Raw genomic sequence first — 19,021 nt, 5'->3', positions numbered from 1 at the left:
TTATCTGCTTCCTCTAGGCAACATTATCAGGAAACACAGCATCAATTTCCACTGCTACGCAGACGATACTCAGCTGTACCTATCAATGAAGCCAAATGAAGTCAGTCAGATAGTCAGACTGCAGGCATGTCTTGAAGACATAAAAGTCTGGATGACTGGAAATTTTTTACTTCTCAACTCTGACAAAACAGAAGTTATTGTACTCGGTCCTAAGCACCTGAGAAAAATACTATCTAATCATCTCATCAGTTTGGACGGCATTACTTTGGCCTCCAGCTCCACTGTAAGAAACCTTGGAGTAATTTTTGACCAGGACATGTCCTTTGTCCCTCACATAAAACAAGTTAGTCGGGCAGCTTTCTTCCACCTGAGAAACATTAGGAAAATCAGAAACATCCTTTCTCAGGATGATGCAGAAAAACTAGTCCATGCATTTGTAACTTCTAGGCTGGACTACTGTAACTCATTACTATCTGGATGTCCAAACAAATCTCTAAAAGGCCTTCAGTTAATTCAGAACGCTGCTGCACGAATATTAACAGGAACTAGGAAAAGAGATCACATCTCTCCCGTGTTAGCTGCTCTTCATTGGCTGCCAGTAAAATATAGAGTAGAATTCAAAATCCTTCTTTTAACGTATAAAGCTCTTAATGGCCAAGCTCCATCGTATCTCAGAGAGCTCATAGTTCCTTACTGTCCTAGCAGGCCACTCCGCTCTCTAGATGGAGGTTTACTTGTGGTTCCTAGAGTCTCCAAGAGTAAATCTGGAGGCAGATCGTTTAGTTATCAGGCTCCTCTTCTATGGAACCAACTCCCAGCATCGGTCCGGGGGGCGGACTCTTTAGTAACTTTCAAGACCAGGCTTAAAACTTTCCAGTATGACAGAGCGTACAGTTAAAAAGTCCTCTACTCTTTAGGTATGCTGCTATAGGCCTAGGCTGCTGGGGGAAGTACTGAGCTTCTCTCTCTCTCTCTCTCTCTCTCTCTCTCGCTCTCTGTCTCTCCCTGTCACCCTCTCTCCCTCTTTCTCTCTAACTCCCTCCTTGCATGCGCTGATAAAAACCATCCTTCTTAAAAAAAAAAAAAAAAAAAACAGTTTCACCCAGTTCTAAGCATTTATACTGCATTTACTAACCATGCTCTGCCAAAGTCTCTGTCTCTCCCAGTTCCTCTCCTCTCTCTCCCTGTCCTCATGCTGCAGGTGGTGACTCATCTCCATCCCATGTTCCTGCAACACCTGCTGGTCCCATATAGCATGAATTCTGTATTACAGCTCAACTCCATGAACTTCATGCAACAACATTTTCCTGCCTACACCCCCCCCCCCCTCCAATGCCTGCCTGCCTGTCTCTCTCTCTCTCTCTCTCTCTCTCTCTCTCTCTCTCAACCCAACCGGTCGAGGCAGATGGCCGCCCCCCCTGAGCCTGGTTCTGCTCGAGGTTTCTGCCTCTTAAAGGAAGTTTTTCCTTGCCACTGTTGCCAAGTGCTTGCTCATCGGGGGATCTGTTGGGTCTCTTTAAATAAATTTATAAAGAGTTTGGTCTAGACCTGCTCTATATGTAAAGTGCCTTGATGTAACTTTGTTATGATTTGGCGCTATACAAATAAATCTGATTTGGTTTGTCACTCCCAGATGAAGCTTCCTGTAAAACTAACAAATAAGGATTAAAGATCATACACCATGTGCACACAAATGACTGAACACCCACATATTTAAAATAGCAAACAAAGTCATTTTAACCCAGAATTACTGCCATTATTTTATCTTAACATAAAGTCCGTTATGTCCGATTAATGCTAACATACTGTAGCGGAGTGGTGTAGATGTAAGTACTGGTTGAGACAACGCCAACGCCAAAAACCCGAGATTAACAAAAGAAGGCACAAACATATTCCTTGTTGAATAAAAAAGTACAGAGACGTGTTCTCAACAAATAATGATAATTTTTATTTAAAATAGCAGGCTTAAAAGGGAAAAAGCCTTAAAGCACGACAAAAACCAGGATGGCAGTTAAAATATATTTATGAAATTTCTTTAAAACGTTATCAAAATATTAACACTGTCAAAAGTAAATTTTAAAAAAGTAAGTAAATTACAACAAATGTAAAATAAAAAATAAAAAAAGGGGGGGGGGGGGCGGAGCTGAGGTCACTGAGGAAGGCGGTCTACAATGAGGAGTGCCACCAATACTTATCACCTTTAGTGCAGCACATCAAACAAGGCGGAATCCACACGTGCCCCTGGTGACCACACCCACCCACACACACACACACACACACACACACACACACAGAGGGTCGTGTGACTTCCAGTAACGCAGCTGAAAGTAAAAGTGTTCAGAGTTCAGCCTCCATTTTGAAGCTGTCGGAGCAGAAGCAGGGAAACTGAAGGCTGAGGCCGGTGAGTGTTCACATTATTATTATTTCACTGTCAGTTTGTCCCTGTGGACTGTGGAGGGACGAAGACTCACAGTGGACTTCTGTAACACTGAGACACTGAGACATGGAGGTCAGAGTTCACTTTGACGAACAGAGAAAAACTCCAGCTGAGCTGAGAACAGACCGTATTAACAGTCAGGGCTCTCAAGTTTTGAAGTGAGTTCAGAGTGAAATTGAGCTCTGACAAATGACGCATAAATTCATACAAATAAAGATATTTATTGAATTCAGCATTTTAGTCATTTTAGTGCAGGTGTGTTTATGTCTTTTTTTTTTTTTTGAGGCCGTCAGCACGGGGGTCAGTGGCTCCCATTTCTCAGAGTGTCTGTCTTCTTCTGTAGCATATGTGCGGAATATCAAAATCTCACCCGGATACAGCAGTAAAATTTTTTTGATTGGCTGTTCGGTAGATACACTCTCTTTGATTGACTGACAGCGGGTTTGTGATAACTGAGTGTGTTAACCCTGAGATAAGGGGAAACTGAGTTATCGGTTCCTGAAACAGGGGTATTTAAACTTTGAGACAATCACCATGGTAACAGACTCTGTGGACATCACCTGCCCGCTGGTTTTCTTTAAGAAACCCTGAGTTTCTACATGTCTCCTCCCACACAAAGACAGCTGTTGGATATGGACTGTCCATTCATTCACTGATTGTATTTTTTTTGTTGTTGTGTGTTTTAGAAGAATTAATATAATTCTATCCTGAGTAAATGTCACTGTATACGTTAATAAATCTAAAATGATAAGGATCTTTATACAAATAAACAGAAACGTGCATGATCTACATCAGTCAGATTATTATTCTGTGTGATTGGGATAGATCATCAAGTGTAGAGAGCAGCAGGGTCCCCTCTCCTCCTCCAGCAGCATCGCACACTAATGTTGTGAGCAATGTTGATGGAGGTTCCTCAGAACTGGTCAACTGGCTAAGAGGCCTCTGAACTCGGTTTGGCTTCAGTTTCCTCGGTTCATTTGTCTTCCAATACATTCAGAAACAATAAGAAACAAAGGCAGCACTTTAATATGACCAGTATGTTCAGCACAAACTGTTTGATTTCTCCACGCTGTGACTGATTTAAGGTAAAATGTTCCCACATTGTTTATCACCATCTAGTAGACGGATAGTAGAACTTCATCACATCTTGTTTGTTTCCTGTAATGAAGAAGAAAACTGTTTCAGTAACATTTATGTCAAATCTTTCCATTTTGTTCCAGAGCTAAGATGAGCCAACAATATTTTTTTGGAAAATAATTTTTATTGTTTATCATTTTAATCCATAAGAACACTGATTGAATATATGTAAAATTCAAGGTCTGTATCTCCTGAAAACATTGTCTCAGCTCTGTTGCTTATTAATAACAAAACCAAATAGCGGCACTCCTTGTTTTTATGAGTTGTTCGATCAATAAGGTTACATGAATTAAATCACAATTCCATCAACACATCCTACAGTCAGATACCACCATCTACTGGACAGACAGAAGAAGCACCATCAGATCTCAGATACATTTCTCTGAAACTTCCTGATGACTGACAGATTAGACTGATTTCTATGTGAAGTTGTGGAGACACACTATTTAAATGATGTGTCAAAGAAACAAATGTTTAAGATTTATCATATTCATCAGATGAGAGAACCACCTCCTCTGGTCTGGCAATTCCTGACAGGTCAGACTGGTTTAGTTGTAATTGTTCTTTTTGTTTTTGTGTTGTTTTTATTTTTTTACTTGGCTTCTGAAGGAAAGATTTGGCCCTCAAAAATGTATTTCATTAAAATTGTATACCCCGAAATGTGCCAAGTTATGGTGATCATAACTGTGTCAAAGATCCATAATTCTTCAACTTGCACTGTAAAAAGTAAATGGTGATCTGAGTTTGCTTGAAATAAAGTGTTAATGCCAATGTATAACATTGAAGATCGGGATTAACATGAATCAGGAATGTTCTCTGTTTATAACACAATCTGACTGAAATCAACACAGAGAGAGAAAAGTCAAACAGTTTGTTGTTGGGAGTTAAAGGCTGAAGTTATGGTGATGATTGTGTCCTCTGATGTAAATCCTGTGTTAATGAATCTTTTTGTTGTGTTTGTGTGAAGGTGGAGGCTCAGCTATGAATCAGTGTGAGGACAGAGAGGAGGGAGCCCCTCCCTCTAAAACCACTCTGTGTGGGGAACATGAGAGTCAGACCAAAGCTCAGAGGTGAGATGAGGATCTCTAACTGTCCATCTGTCAGAGCTCAGCACTCAGATCACTGTTCCATCATTATTTTGTGTATTTGAGTGTTTTAATAGGGAGGTCAGCCAGCATGTGGAGATATTATTATTATTATTATTACTATTATTATTATTATTATTATTATTATTATTCGTCTTGGACTTTTCAACTTGAAAATTCCTTTGCAGAAACTTTGAGAGTGCTTCAGGGGGCTGCTGTCAGGATGAGTTTGTGATTTATTTCCCGTGTTCAAAAGTCACCCCGATCACATTGTGGTTTGGGGAAATTTCTTGTTATATTGTTGCTATAGTGTTGCCAACGCCTCAGGAAGGAAAGTAGCTATTGGATGTCTTAAAAGTTGCTAAATGGTGCCATTGCTTAATTTGCATAATTTATTGACAATAGTGTTGTGTTTTCTGTTGATCCTTTCTTCTTTTTGCCATTGAAATAGGCCATCACTCCTCTAAATGATATCAAGACTGTAATTAATGCTGGTGGAGAGCCACATTAAAAAGGCTAAATAAATTTTTTAATGTTAGAATATAGGGAAACCAAATGTCCTTTCAAAAAATTTAGCAAATTTACATCTAGAGTGAGATCAGCGGCAGCTTTGATTCCTTTGTTGTGCAGACACTTTCTCCACTGCTGCAAAGAAAAATGACTCACCATGTTTGGATTCGATGGTGTTAGTAAGCACGTTTACATGCACAGTTAAGTCGAGATGTGGTTATAGCTCGATCAAGCCATTTCATCGGACTTCTGTCCTTGTCCCAGTATAAATGCACAGGAGTGGGATTGATTTATTTGTTCAAATCATGTAGCCTCAGACAGACGCTGTAGTTCAGTTTTTTAGGTGTCAAGTAGACGTGCTTACTGTCGTTCCAAGTATCACACTACTTACCTGCTTTACATTTAATGGTTTTGTTTTGGTCCATCTAACTGATATATACAGACATTGCTGAACACCACAATATGGAACACAACCTTGCTTTTCACAATTTCAATTCAAAAATGAAAATGGTAAGTCCAAAACTGACTCATATTTTCAACGCCCTAAAATGGCTTGAAGAATGAACAAAAATCACAACCTCTGTAATATAAAACATAACAATAACAACCAAAGAATAATGTGGCTACACTCATACAGTGGCATGCATTCAAAATTGCTCCCATATTGACTGGTACTCCGAGTTTGTCATGTTTTTTTTTTGTTGTTGCTGTTGTTGTTGTTTGTTTGGTTTTTTTTTGTTCTTTTTGGACAGGCTGTCTGATCAGCCGATCTTCTTTTGAGAATCCAGTTTCGAACACATTTCTCTGGATTCCACTGTTTACCAGGAGGCCCAACCAAAAAAAAAAAAAAGATTATGGTAACAAACACCTTTCCGATTTTTAGTTGAGCTTTATCTGCATGTGTGAAGCATAAAATAAGACAAAAAAAATGCATATTTTAAAATAGGTTTGTCATAATTGATTGTAACTGACAGACTGGACAGGGAAAATATTTAAATATTGCAGCGAGGCAGTAGTGGTGATTGACTTGCCCCCTTCTTCTTCTTTTTTTTAATCTGTTTGGTTACCTTGATATTTTCTTTGGTACCGTGCTTGGTGTACTGGAGGTGTGTGCTCTTCTAACGCATCTTTTTATCCAGGAATAATAATTTTTCCACAGCAGAAGGGCCTTTCTCTATCATGTTATTTCCCTCGTAATACTCATCTTACCTTACCTTTTGTTTGTTCTCAGTATGAAAGGCACCCCTTGATGATGTGGTGCTGTGAGTTTTATATTTAAATAAACACTGGGTCCACTTATTCTTTATTCGGTGGCAACAACTGAAAGATTCCCACACTTGGGAACTCTTTCTCAATGGCACCATTATTGAAAAGTCAGAAATTCAAAAAGTGATGGCTGTTAGTAACACACAGTTAAACAGGCTGAGTACAGCTCCAAAGTTTCAAAGTTCCACCTGTCAACTCAAACCAATCAGGTGACTCAGTCTGACTGAAGCAGTGACGTGTTCAGATATAATCAGTGACATCAGCTGAGTTAGTCTTCTGTCCACTGTGGAAGAAAAAGAGTGAATGAAGCTCTGTCCACAAAAAGACACTGAGACAGAATGAGGACAAAGAAGTGAAGTGAGGTACTTCCTGTTCTCCTCATTGACAGTTTGACCCAACATCATGGTGAGCTGGATAATACACATGAAACCAACAAAACTGACCGGTACTTTATTTTTCTGTCTGACTGCGTACTGAAGATGAAGGTCTGTGTGTGTTTGGATTTGCCTGGTATTTTTGGGTGTGTTGCTTTGGAACAAACTGTTTGTCCTGTTTCTTCTTTTGTCTTCTATCAGTCAGAAAGTGTTTCCCTCTCAGACTGTCTGCGTCCTGAAGATGATGGACTGTAAGAGCCTATAAAGATGAGAATAAAAATCTGTTCATAGATTAATATTCATGATCCTGAATCATTCGTGCAAATACAGGAAGACACTGAGATGGATCTGGAGTTTTATGACCCGAAAGTCCTACTTGTGAGTGCTTTCCTGTTTGTACCATTTCCTGCTGCACCAAAGAGGTCAACTATATTCAGGAAAGAGCATGTCTTAGATTTATTGCTCGGCCTATCAGCCAGGATTAAAAACTGTATGTAGTTTGAAGCCCACACTTTGGACACAAGGTGAAATAGAGACTCAGTAAGGCTGTGTTTTCCTGCTACTTCATCTTAAATTGGTCCTTTGGTTTGGACGCATCGTCAGCTCCAAAGAGTTACATGTCTAAAACTGAAGAAGGAAATATTAGTCAAAATTACACCCACAACAGAGGAAACACACACACTAATAGCCTTTTTCATACACCCCTTCACTTGTACACTACCTGGAAAAACTCCTTCCATAATCATTCAACACATTAGACATGCTGACCCCTCATGTTAGGGACATCCCATTAACTCAGGCTCAAGGAACCCTTCCTGAAGCACTCTTATTTATTCTCTGGTTGTAATAGATTGCCAACTATGAATCAGTGACAAAAACTCAAAATATCCAAATGGATGATTTATTTAGAAATTTAAACTAGCTGGCATTTTAACCTTTTCAGTTATTTAAGACCATCACTACCAAACTTATGATGAGATGCATCACAGTTGTATGATTTTGTGGACAACCTGAAAATGGTGTTTGCACAACCTCTGTCAATGTAAATACAAAAATTAAAAGACAGTCACATTATTCTGAAATTTTACTAAATATATGCAAGTATTGATTTTCTATGAAGTACTGAGAAAAAAGTTTTCCAGATCAGAATATGAGAAAAGAGCTTTTTCATATTTGCGGCGTGATAATAGTAATCTGTTAATACATTGAACTCTGAGTACTCAAGACAAAATATAACATTTATTTTAAACATGGCTCTCCCTGCTGCATAATTGACATATTTACACCAAACAATAAGCCCACACAAATATAATCTTGCTGTAAGTAATCAACCTCAGAGGTTTTATGGAAATATAATTTAGCTGACATTTTCCTCCCCTGTTCATCTTTAGTGTATATGCTATGTACATTGATAGCAGCACATTACACAACAGCAGAACATTGTGTGGGTACATTCCTCAGAAAAAGTAGATTAAAATGGCCAACATTATGAGCCAGAACTAGCGTACTACAGGTGACGGAGAAGAGGTTGTGTTGCTGCAGCAGCACACATATTGATATTGAGATACAAAACTCCTATGTAGGCTACATGAAGCAAAAAATAAGCGTGTAACATGACAAACTTTAAAAAACTGTATTCTTTGTGTGCTGGCGAAAATCATAGAGTGTTGAACTAACACAGAGAGTTAAGTTATACAAAAAACAAAAAGCTCTGAATGTTAGACTGAACAGAAACATGCCAAACGATTCCTGGTTGGAAATAAATGTGTTACAAATATTGAACTATCCAATTTGGTTGCTTACCTTGCTGTGAAACAACCTCCTTGACAGGTCCGGACAAAACACTAAACACCCAGTCCAATCTGCACTACTGCGTGTTTTGTGTTGTGGTGAGTGCATGAAGTATGTGTGCTTGTAGTGCGAAAGAGTGCCAAAACTGCAAAATACAAATTACAAAATAGTGTTTTGTATTCAAAATGCATGTATTAGAAATATTTCCCATTCCTGTCAGTTACATGTTCTGTCCACTGTGGAGAAAGTTGAGTCTGAATGAAGCTCTGTCCACAAAAAACAATGAGACAAAATGTGGAGACACAGTGAAGTGAAATCTGACCTGGATTTTATTTTTCTGTGTGTGTTCGTGTGTGTCAGAGATTCTGGTCTTCTGTCAGTTTCCCTCTCAGACCGACTCTGTCCTGAAGAAGAAGAAGGACTGTGTGTGTTTGGATTTTCCTGGTATTTTTTGGTGTGTAGCTTTGGAACAAACTATTTGTCCTGTTTCTTCTTTGTCTTCGGTCAGTCAGAAAGTGTTTCCCTCTCAGACCGACTCCGTCCTGAGGATGTTGGACTGTGATGAGGAAGAGGAGGCCAGACCAGAGTCTCCAGGATCAACCTGTCTGTCTCTGAAGTCTGACTGTTCCAAAGACTTAATTCCTCCACACTTCAGTAATGAACTTGCCCCCTCCGAGACAAAGTAAGAGAATGTGAAGATGAGAGAAAAAATCTGTTCACAGATTAATATTCATGATTCTGAATCATTAGTGCAGATACAGGAAGACGCTGAGATGGATCTTCTGGGTTTTATCACCAGAAACTACTGATGATTTTTTTCTGTCAAAACATTTTATTACATCAGTCAGATCATGTAAGTTATAAAGAATTTTTTTTCACAGAGACAGGAAGGGGAAAAGACATGTCTCTGAAGAGGAGCAGCCGTCCCACTGTGCTCTGTGTCAGGACGTCCTGAAGGATCCAGTCTCTACCAGCTGTGGACACTGGGTCTGCAGACAGTGCTGCACCTCACACTGGGACCAGTCTGCTTCTCCAGGAGACTCCTCCTGTCCCCAGTGTGGACAAAGATCCAGAGCCAGACCAGGTCTACAGACCAGCCCTGAGCAGAGTGAGACTGAACTTCTGACTTTTTCATCAGATCCTCAGACTCTCTGTCTTCAGTCTGACGTTGTCTCTTCTCTGTCAGCAGATCGTGTTCTACAGGAGGTTTTAGATCAACATAAGATCAGTCTGAGGACCAGATGTCAACATGTGACTGAAGGAACAGGAATAGGAAGTGGAACCCTCCTCAACAGGATCTACACTGAGCTCTACATCACAGAGGGACAGAGTGAAGAGGTTAATACCCAACATGAGGTGAGGCAGCTGGAGACAACTTCTTAGAAGAAGACCCTCCATGATGCTCCAATCAAATGTCACCACATCTTTAGAGTCTCACCTGACCAGCAGAGGCCCATCAGACTGGTTCTGACCAACGGTGTGGCTGGAGTTGGAAAAACTTTCTCTGTGCAGAAGTTCAGTCTGGACTGGGCAGAGGGCTTGGAGAACCAGGATGTCAGTCTGCTAGTTCTGCTTTCATTCAGGGAGCTGAACCTGATCAGAGATCAGCAGTACAGTCTTCTCAGGCTGCTTCATGTTTTCCATCCAACATTACAGAAGGTCACAGCAGAGCAGCTGGCTGCCTGTAAAGTTCTGTTCATCCTGGACGGCCTGGATGAAAGCAGACTTTCACTGGACTTCACCAACAGGGAGGTCGTGTCTGACGTCATACAGGAGTCATCGGTCCACCTGCTGCTGACAAACCTCATCCAGGGGAATCTGCTTCCCTCGGCTCTGGTCTGGATCACTTCCAGACCTGCAGCAGCCAGTCAGATCCCTCCTTCATGTGTTGACAGGCTAACAGAAATCCGAGGCTTCACTGACGCCCAGCAGGAGGAGTACTTCAGGAGGAGGTCCAGGGATGAAGAGCTGTCCAACAGAATCATCTCACACATCAAGAAGTCCAAGAGCCTTCACATCATGTGTCAAGTCCCAGTTTTCTGCTGGATCATCGCTACAGTTCTGGAGCACATGTTGACTACAGACCAGCAAGGAGAGCTGCCCCAGACCATGACTGACCTGTACTCACACTTCCTGCTGGTCCAGACCAGGAGGAAGAGGATCAAGTACCATGAGGGACATGAGACAAGTCCACAGGAGCTGATGGAGGCTGACAGGGAAGTTCTTCTGAAGCTGGGGAGGCTGGCGTTTGAACATCTGGAGAAAGGGAACATCATGTTCTACCAAGAAGACCTGGAGCAGTGTGGTCTTGATGTCACAGAGGCCTCGGTGTACTCAGGACTCTGTACTGAGATCTTCAAAACAGAGAGTGTGATCTTCCAGAAAACAGTCTACTGCTTTGTTCATCTGAGTGTTCAGGAGTTTCTGGCTGCAGTCTACATATTCCACTGTCACACCAACAGGAACAAGGAGGTCCTGAAGAACTTTCTGGGAAAAAAACGCCAAGTTTCAGCCCTGGAGGACTTCCTGATCACAGTCCTGGAGAAATCCCTCAAAAGTAAAAATGGTCACCTGGACCTGTTTGTCCGCTTCCTTCATGGTCTCTCTCTGCAGCCCAACCAGAGACTCTTAGGAGGTCTGCTGGGTCAGACAGAAACCAAACCAGAGACCATCCAGAGAGCCATCAATAACCTGAAGAGGATGAACAGTTATTTTACCTCTCCTGACAGAAGCATCAACATCTTCCACTGTCTGATGGAGCTGAACGATCACTCAGTTTATCAGGAGATCCGGGAGTTCCTGAAGTCGGAGACCAGATCAAAGAAGGAACTCTCCCTGATCCACTGCTCAGCTCTGGCCTACATGCTACAGATGTCAGAGGACGTTCTGGATGAGTTTGATCTGGAGAAGTACAACACATCAGAGGAGGGACGACGGAGACTGATCCCAGCTGTGATGAACTGCAGGAAGGCTCGGTGAGTCCACTCTCATTCTCATCAATCCTTCTGAAGGGAAGTGAAGATGTTTTTAAATCAAATCTGATTCAGATGGTGTTTCACTGTCAGCTGTTTGTTTTCAGATTATTCAAATGCTGCCAGAGATAAATATAGTTAGTTGTGTTTCTAGTGGAAATCCCAAAGACCGATGACATCAGCAGGTATCAGTGACTGATCATCTTCAGCTTCACTGTTCACTGATCTCAAGTCAGTGAAAATTAAATCAGTAGACAGTCAAATGTTTTCAGGTCAACATAGCCTCATGGTCCCTCAGAGGAGACAGACCTGGATCAGGTCCCTGACAGACTGAGGACCTGATGGAAGACCAACTGACCGCATTTTGTCTCTTCATCTGAAAAATTTAATCTCTGATGGTGTGAGAGAGATGAGAACAACAGTTTCACGTCAGAGAGAAAAGATCCAGTGAAAAGAGAAAATCTGAATCCACACAGGAAGTCTTGGCGTCTTTAGTCCTTGAACCCTCCAGACAAATTTGTAGTGTCGTCTTTCACAGTGACATATTGTGTAATATGTGTCATCACAGACTTGTTGGTTGTGGACTCACAAAGACAGAGTGTGATGTCGTGGCCTCAGCTCTAAAGTCCAACCCCTCCCATCTGAGAGACCTGGACCTGAGTCAGAACAACATAGAGGATTCAGGACTGAAGCTGGTGTGTGCTGGACTGGAGAGTCCAAACTGTGGACTGGAGACTCTGAGGTCAGTTCACTGACTGGACCTGCTGTAGTTTGAGTGTTGTGTTGTTGTTTGAATGATGTGTGTTGAGACATGATGATGACCCACAATAACATAAAGATCATTGAGGACATTTCTTATTGATTATTAATGATTTGATTGTCATCTTTTATTCTTTACTCAGGTTGGAGCGCTGCGGTTTGTCAGAGATCAGCTGTTCTTCTCTGGTCTCAGCTCTGAAGTCCAACCCCTCCCATCTCAGAGAACTGGACCTGAGTTGGAACCACCTGAAGGTTTCAGACCTGAAGGATCTGTGTGATCTTGTGAAGAGTCCAGACTTCAGACTGAAGACTCTGAGGTCAGTGGAGTTGGACTCAGTTCATGTTCCTTTCAGTAATATTGTTTAAATCCAGTATCAGAGCAAAGACTCAGTGTTTCCTTTGAACCTTCAAACTCCTCAGTGAAGCTGTGAGAGGAGAGCAGAAACAGATGTCATAATTAGACAGAAAGACAGAGAGAAAACAGTCAGCCAATCAGATCAGTCAGAGGACTGTTGTGATCATGTGACCATCAAATGAAGCAGATTCCAGCTGAAGAACTCAGAGATGTTCAGATTCTGGTCCTCGTCCATCAAACTGTCAGATCTGAGCTGAGTCTCTCAGTTTAAATGGACCTTCAGTAAATCATCAGTAAAGTGATGAACCTTCATGACTCAGCTCTTTATCTCCACTGTGGACTCAGAGAAATGTGCTGAGTCAGCAGACTTGAGGTCTGTGAGTTTCCAGCTCAGTGTGTTCACTCCAACACGTTAACATGAGCTGAGAGGAAGCAGCTGCTGCACATCTGGACTGAACAGGACTGAAGTCCCTGCAGGTCTTTATGCTGGATCTGCATCACTGACTGACAGCTGATGGACAGAGTCACGAAACACTGATGGATCTGCTCTCTTCTTCTCTACACAGCTGGAAGTGGAGTTGGTGAAGAGGAAGGTGTGTGTTGACGGAGGATCAGCTGCTTCATGATGATCCAGATGTTGCAGCAGCAGCTTGTCCAGACTCTGGACCATGTTCCTGGGAGGTGGAGAGGAGAGCTTCATCCAGCAGAGACTGACAGAGGAATCAGAACTGGTCTGAGAACAGAGTCCAGTCCACCATGATCCCAGAGACTCCTCAAGTCCTCCTCTCCTCTCAGCCAGCTCCTCCAAACTCCACCTGGGGTTTAGGTTCAGCTTCTTCTGGACCCTTTGGGATGCTTTGGGAACGTTTCCAGAAGCATTTTTTTTTTTTTTTTGTTCGTATGAAACATTTCCTTGTGAAACATTTAACTGTCAGTTGGCACTGATTAAACTTTTAAATTGGCCCTTTCTTCACTTCATAAAACGTAAATGTTTTTTTTAATCATTATCTCAAATAATTATTATTTTTAACATGTTCCAAAAAAATTTATCTAAATAAATAACAAAGGACACTGCAATTTTTATTTCATGTACTAAAAGACCTTTGTAAGATAAACAATGTCCTGTTTTAATCTCTGTGATGGTGGTGATGATGCGGCCTGGGTGGGGATATTGTTTATTTTTGTATTATAATGTTAAAAACGCTTTGTGCAACATTCCTATTAGTTTGAAAAGTTTTGTATGAATAAAATTCAAATGATTGATATAGTTCTCATATCAAGCTCATGTTCGCCTTCTTTCTTTCACAGGGAGAACATGAAAGAAGCTGAAGCTGAACTCAGCCTTCCAACTTTAGTGCTCTGTGTCACAGACTGATCCATTTTCTGACGTTATAGTCCACACCAGGCTGCAGCCTCTCTGTGTGACACTTTGTTCATCATTATTTTCACACTTTAGTTCCTGCTTCTTTTCATTTAGGCTCCATGTAGGCTGTTCATGATGATTTTGTTTGTGTGTGGCTGTTTTCTTCTGAATGTGGGATCTCTGTCTGAATGAAAGTTTCACAATCACTGCCTCAGACTGCATTCAGAAGGAATTGTTGAAGTCATAGAAGCTGAAGAGTTGATGATCAGAGGCTGACAGCTAAAGGAAGCTAGAATGCACACTGCTCTCTGACAGAGTCGGCCTCCCTCCACATTTAGGAGGCTTTTTCACTTCTTACAACAGCTGACAAAGGTCTCATCTGGGATTTGAACCCCGGACCTGTCACACCGTGAGCCAGAATCATCCTGATTGTTCCTGGAATGGTTTGGTTAGTCAGAGTGTGTCTGTGTGTGTTCTTGTCTCTCTGAGTGGTTGGAAATGAAAATGGAGATAGGTAGAAGCAGATGACTCTGAGGATGAATGAATGTTTCACTGACATCAACAACTGTTTACTCACCTCACAACGAGACTGTGTGACGTCACTGGAGATCAAAGACGGAAGCGTCAAAGAGTCAGACGGAACGGCGCATGCGCACAAATAAGCTCACACTTGTCTCGCGAACGAATGAAGTGAAACACAAATCAGCTGTTATTAGACAAATAAGTAGCGTTAAATTGAACTAAAACCAAATCTGTTGGTTTGTTCCGCCTTCTACTTATTAAAATGCGTCTTTTGCTGCTTTCGCTTATTATTGCAATCACAGACTGAGCGAAGCTGCGCACCTCGTCCACTGTGTGTGTGTGTGTGTGTGTGCTCTCTCTGCTGGTCTGAGTTCATTGAAATACTTTGTTGGATCTGTCTGTCTGTATCATGTCAGAAACTTTGAAACACTGAACTTCTTTAAAACACGGTGGATTTACTGATATGAAAGAGTCCAGCGGTCCATGATGGATTATTATAGAAAGATATCAACTTTAATGTAAATACATTGTTGCATATAAACACAGAAATTACAATAATCATCTGTAAAACTTGTAAAAAAATGTTGCCGTCTCACTCAGCGGAGGAACGAAGGAGGAGCTTGTGTTTGAACCTGTGTGAGAAAAACAGGAAAAAGAAGACTCTCCCTGATCGGGTTAGCTGCCACGTTATAAAATGCAGGAAGTTCTTCTGAACATGCCAGCAAGTGTTGAAGGCTGCTGACGCATGGAGATCCGTGACGTCATGGTGAAAGGTGTTAAGTAAGCATTGGTGGTTCAGTGGTAGAATTCTCGCCACACGGGAGGCTCTGGTTCGATTCCCGGCAAATACAGAGTAACTTTTTACCAACATCCAGATGTTAGAAACACAGTGCTGCTTGGAAAATACCCTGATGGACTCCAACACACTGTGACTTTGTGAAACAACCAGTGGAGCCCCCTGGTGGTCAGTAGAAGTGCAGCCCCTCTGAGCTGGTGGCAGACCAAGGCTTCAGTCTGCACACATCTTCCACATGTGATGGCACACACACTGTGTATTGTGGCAACATCCGTCCCCTCAGAGAGAATCTGCTCTTTAACCCTCCTGTCGGTTTCACCCCCCGCCCCTTACTTTAGTGTTCCTGCTCTGTTTTATACGGTGGCCGGTAAGTCCAAAACTAAATTACAAAGTGCCAAATAATTTTACAAAGCGTGAAACTAATTCACATGTTGGGAAACATGATTACATTTTATTTTTAAAAAATGACATAAGAAAAAAACTTTTACCCCGGACAAAACAAATTTCCAAAAGAAATCTTCCGGAAGGGGAATGTACCAAATGCCGGAAGCGATCCAGAAGAAGATTGACTGTGAGCTCAAAAAGTTTGTATCGGTTTGTGTGGCGGGAAAAGTTTGCAGAGTGAAAGTTTATGGCAGCATGGAGTAAATGATGTTTTGGCCGTTTTGTGGAAAAAACTTGAGCCAATTTACGCGGTTGTGTTTTCCGTGCGGACGATCTGTAGAATGTTTAACGTTGATGAACGGACCAGACTGAAGGAGCACGCGCACAGGAGACATCTAATAAACAGCCGGAAAATGCTAAACAAGCTAAGTGTAGCATCGCGCTAACTAGCTGAAGCCGCTGTCACACATGCAGTGAATTAAAGTGCGCCGTTTCATTTTGCAGCCAATCGTTGTCTTCACGGAATAGCAACGCGTTTAGTTAGTAAGTAAGTTTTTATTTTATTTTTTTTATTATAGGCTTATAGTTATGCTAAATGCACAATTGTTGCTGATTGTTTTAGCTGCTAACTTTATGTTTTGATACAGAACTCCGTTCATTCCAGCAGAACAACCATGAACATCATATAAACAATTCATGGAGGAAAGAACTGTGGGCCGAAAGGAAACAGGTCCAGGTACGTGTGTGGATATATCTGTAAAATATTGAAGTAAATATGTGTGTGTGTGAAATAAATGATATCTTTTTGTTATTTTAGCAGATAAACATGGATTGATGGCGCCACATGGAGCTGATTTAAAAGCTCAGAGAGGGAAAACACTCCCATTATATACAGATCCGGAGGTAGCAGCACCTGATCTACTGAAGCATGATGTGAAGTTTACACGGTGCAAACATCAGCCTGCGGACTCTTAAAAGGATGATTCCTCTCCAAACGCCATCAGGTTGGAACTTCGTGGACCTGGACAACTGTTTGGCTATCGGACGATGTGGCAGGTACTCAGACAAAAGTCCAATCTTCGAGTGAAGAGAGATGATGTGATTAATGAGAGAGCACGCAGAAGGTTTCTAAGAAGAAGCTGCTACTCAATGGGAGCGAACTGTATGTGGCATGCAGATGGTTCTGATAAACTGGCTCTCTCAGGACGCATGGATGGATTTTTTCACCTAAAGTGCTGACGCTCCAATGTGGACCGACAAATAACAAGAAGCCAACAGTGATCGCTGAGAATCTCCTCTCATGAGACTGAGGACTGATTGTGGCACGGAGAATGGCATTATGGCTGCCATTCAGTCTCCCCTACGCCTCCATCATGATGACTGCTGCTCTGGGCCGTCCAGCCACATGTATGGCTCATCCACGAATAAGCAGCGTGTTGAATCCTGGTGGGCCATATTTAGAAGGGGAAGGTAAGTGGCCTTCATGAAGTCATTTTATTATGACGAACCTTTCATTTGATTTTTATCTTTATTTTCTATCGCAGATGAACTCCTCTAAACATATATAATAATTGAGGCTGGGTATTTAACGCGTTCATTTCAAAGCCTTTAATGAATTAGATTTTTTTAATGGAGTCCCACTTCTACTAATAATATAAATTTACTTCTGATTCTTTCCATTTCCACAGGTCTCAGTTCTGGATGGAGTTGTTTGCTGGATACTTCAACGGGAGCCATGAGCATCAGTGCCTTCTGAGATGTTGCTATGGTGATGTTGGATGAGTGTGTGAGACTGTGGAACAGTCACAGGATTCACACTTCCAGAACAGCGTCATGTCCAATGAACTGTGCTGCTGACCACACAGGTAATATTGGTGATGATTGATATTTCCACGTTTTCTTTTATTATATTGATTGAATATAAAATAATATAAATGCTATTTGTTGTATCTAACACAGATTTGGCTCCACAGACTGGATTTGAGATTGAACCAGCTGATTTGGATGCTGTTCCAGAGGCGAGCCTGTCAATAGCTCCATGTGGGGACTCAAACATGCAGGAGGACTTTGTTATGGAGCACAAACAACTACAGAAGCCAGAGAACTGGGAGTCTGCAACAGAACTGTACATGAAGCTGAAAGAAACTGCTCAGCTGTGAGTCAGGGAGAAAGGGAATTTTCCCTTCCACATTATCAAGTGCTTACTCATTGGGGTTTCTGTCCTATTTTTTGTCCTATTTTTAATTAATTATTTTTTTAGTATACATGTCAAGTGCCATGAGATGACTGTGCTGTGATTTGGTATTAGACAAGTAACAGAATTTAATCAAATATTGCCATGACTGAAAAACATGCAATTTTTCTGTTTTAAAATAGTTTGGAAAAAACTCATAACCAATCTATCACAGATGCAATCAGAAGGAAATATTTGTAATTTTTTTATTGTTTGTCAACATAACATTTGCATTCCCATTGTTTAATTTCTTCAGATGAACAGGTACCAGAATCATTTGGAAACATCACAAGGAAAAGTGAATGACAAGCTAAGAAATCTGATTTGGAGTGGTGGACAAAGACCACTCAAAGACACAGTCCGCCCAGTCGCCCAAAGTTTGACTTTCTGTAAGTCTCCCGTTTCTTCCTGATGGACTGAGGTCAGGTTTGAAGAGTCTCAAGTTCCAGACCAGTGAGTGGCTTTTCAGAGTGGCACAGGACAGGGGCCAGCAAAGTAGGCTGTTGCTGCAGTGCAGTCAGAAACTGAAGAGCTGAAAGACCATCTTTGAATCTAAAAAGTCACCACAAACATTGTTTCACATTTAAATGACCTAAAGAAACTTCAATGTTTTCTAAAATGACTATCCACCCAAACATATAGAAATGAGTAAAAATGGTTGTGTGTTTAACATTACTGATTTAAAGAAGAACTCTGTGTCTTGCTTTGCACTTGGCAGGGTAAATGTTACTCTACACACTGCAAGAATTACGCACACAAACACAAGACTGGAATGACATAAGCACCTTTTGATTGGCATGAGACAGACATCACACAGCAATTACACTAAACTAAGGCGCACATTCTGACACACTGACTCAGAGCTAAAAAATATACATTCTTAATAAACCACAGAGGGGGATGATGAGGCATTTCAAACTAAAAGATCTTAAATACAAAAAAAAAATAAAAATCACAAATATGATCTTACCTGTCAATTACAGATGGGATGCGGTCAATAATGTACCATCGGAGGGAGTCTGACACGATTTCTTTCT

The 19,021-nt window shown here is 41.4% G+C and overlaps 1 pseudogene; it reads left to right on the top strand.

Annotated features, from left to right (window-relative positions):
* Positions 1-9,111: 9,111 nt before the first annotated feature.
* LOC115038418 (NACHT, LRR and PYD domains-containing protein 12-like) overlaps positions 9,112-19,021 on the top strand; it is a 93,301-nt pseudogene continuing 83,391 nt past the window's right edge.

Source organism: Echeneis naucrates, unplaced genomic scaffold, assembly GCF_900963305.1.
Source record: "Echeneis naucrates unplaced genomic scaffold, fEcheNa1.1, whole genome shotgun sequence".
Lineage (NCBI taxonomy): Eukaryota > Metazoa > Chordata > Actinopteri > Carangiformes > Echeneidae > Echeneis > Echeneis naucrates.
Note: the sequence above shows the minus strand (reverse complement) of the source record. Positions and strands in the feature narration are given on the sequence as shown.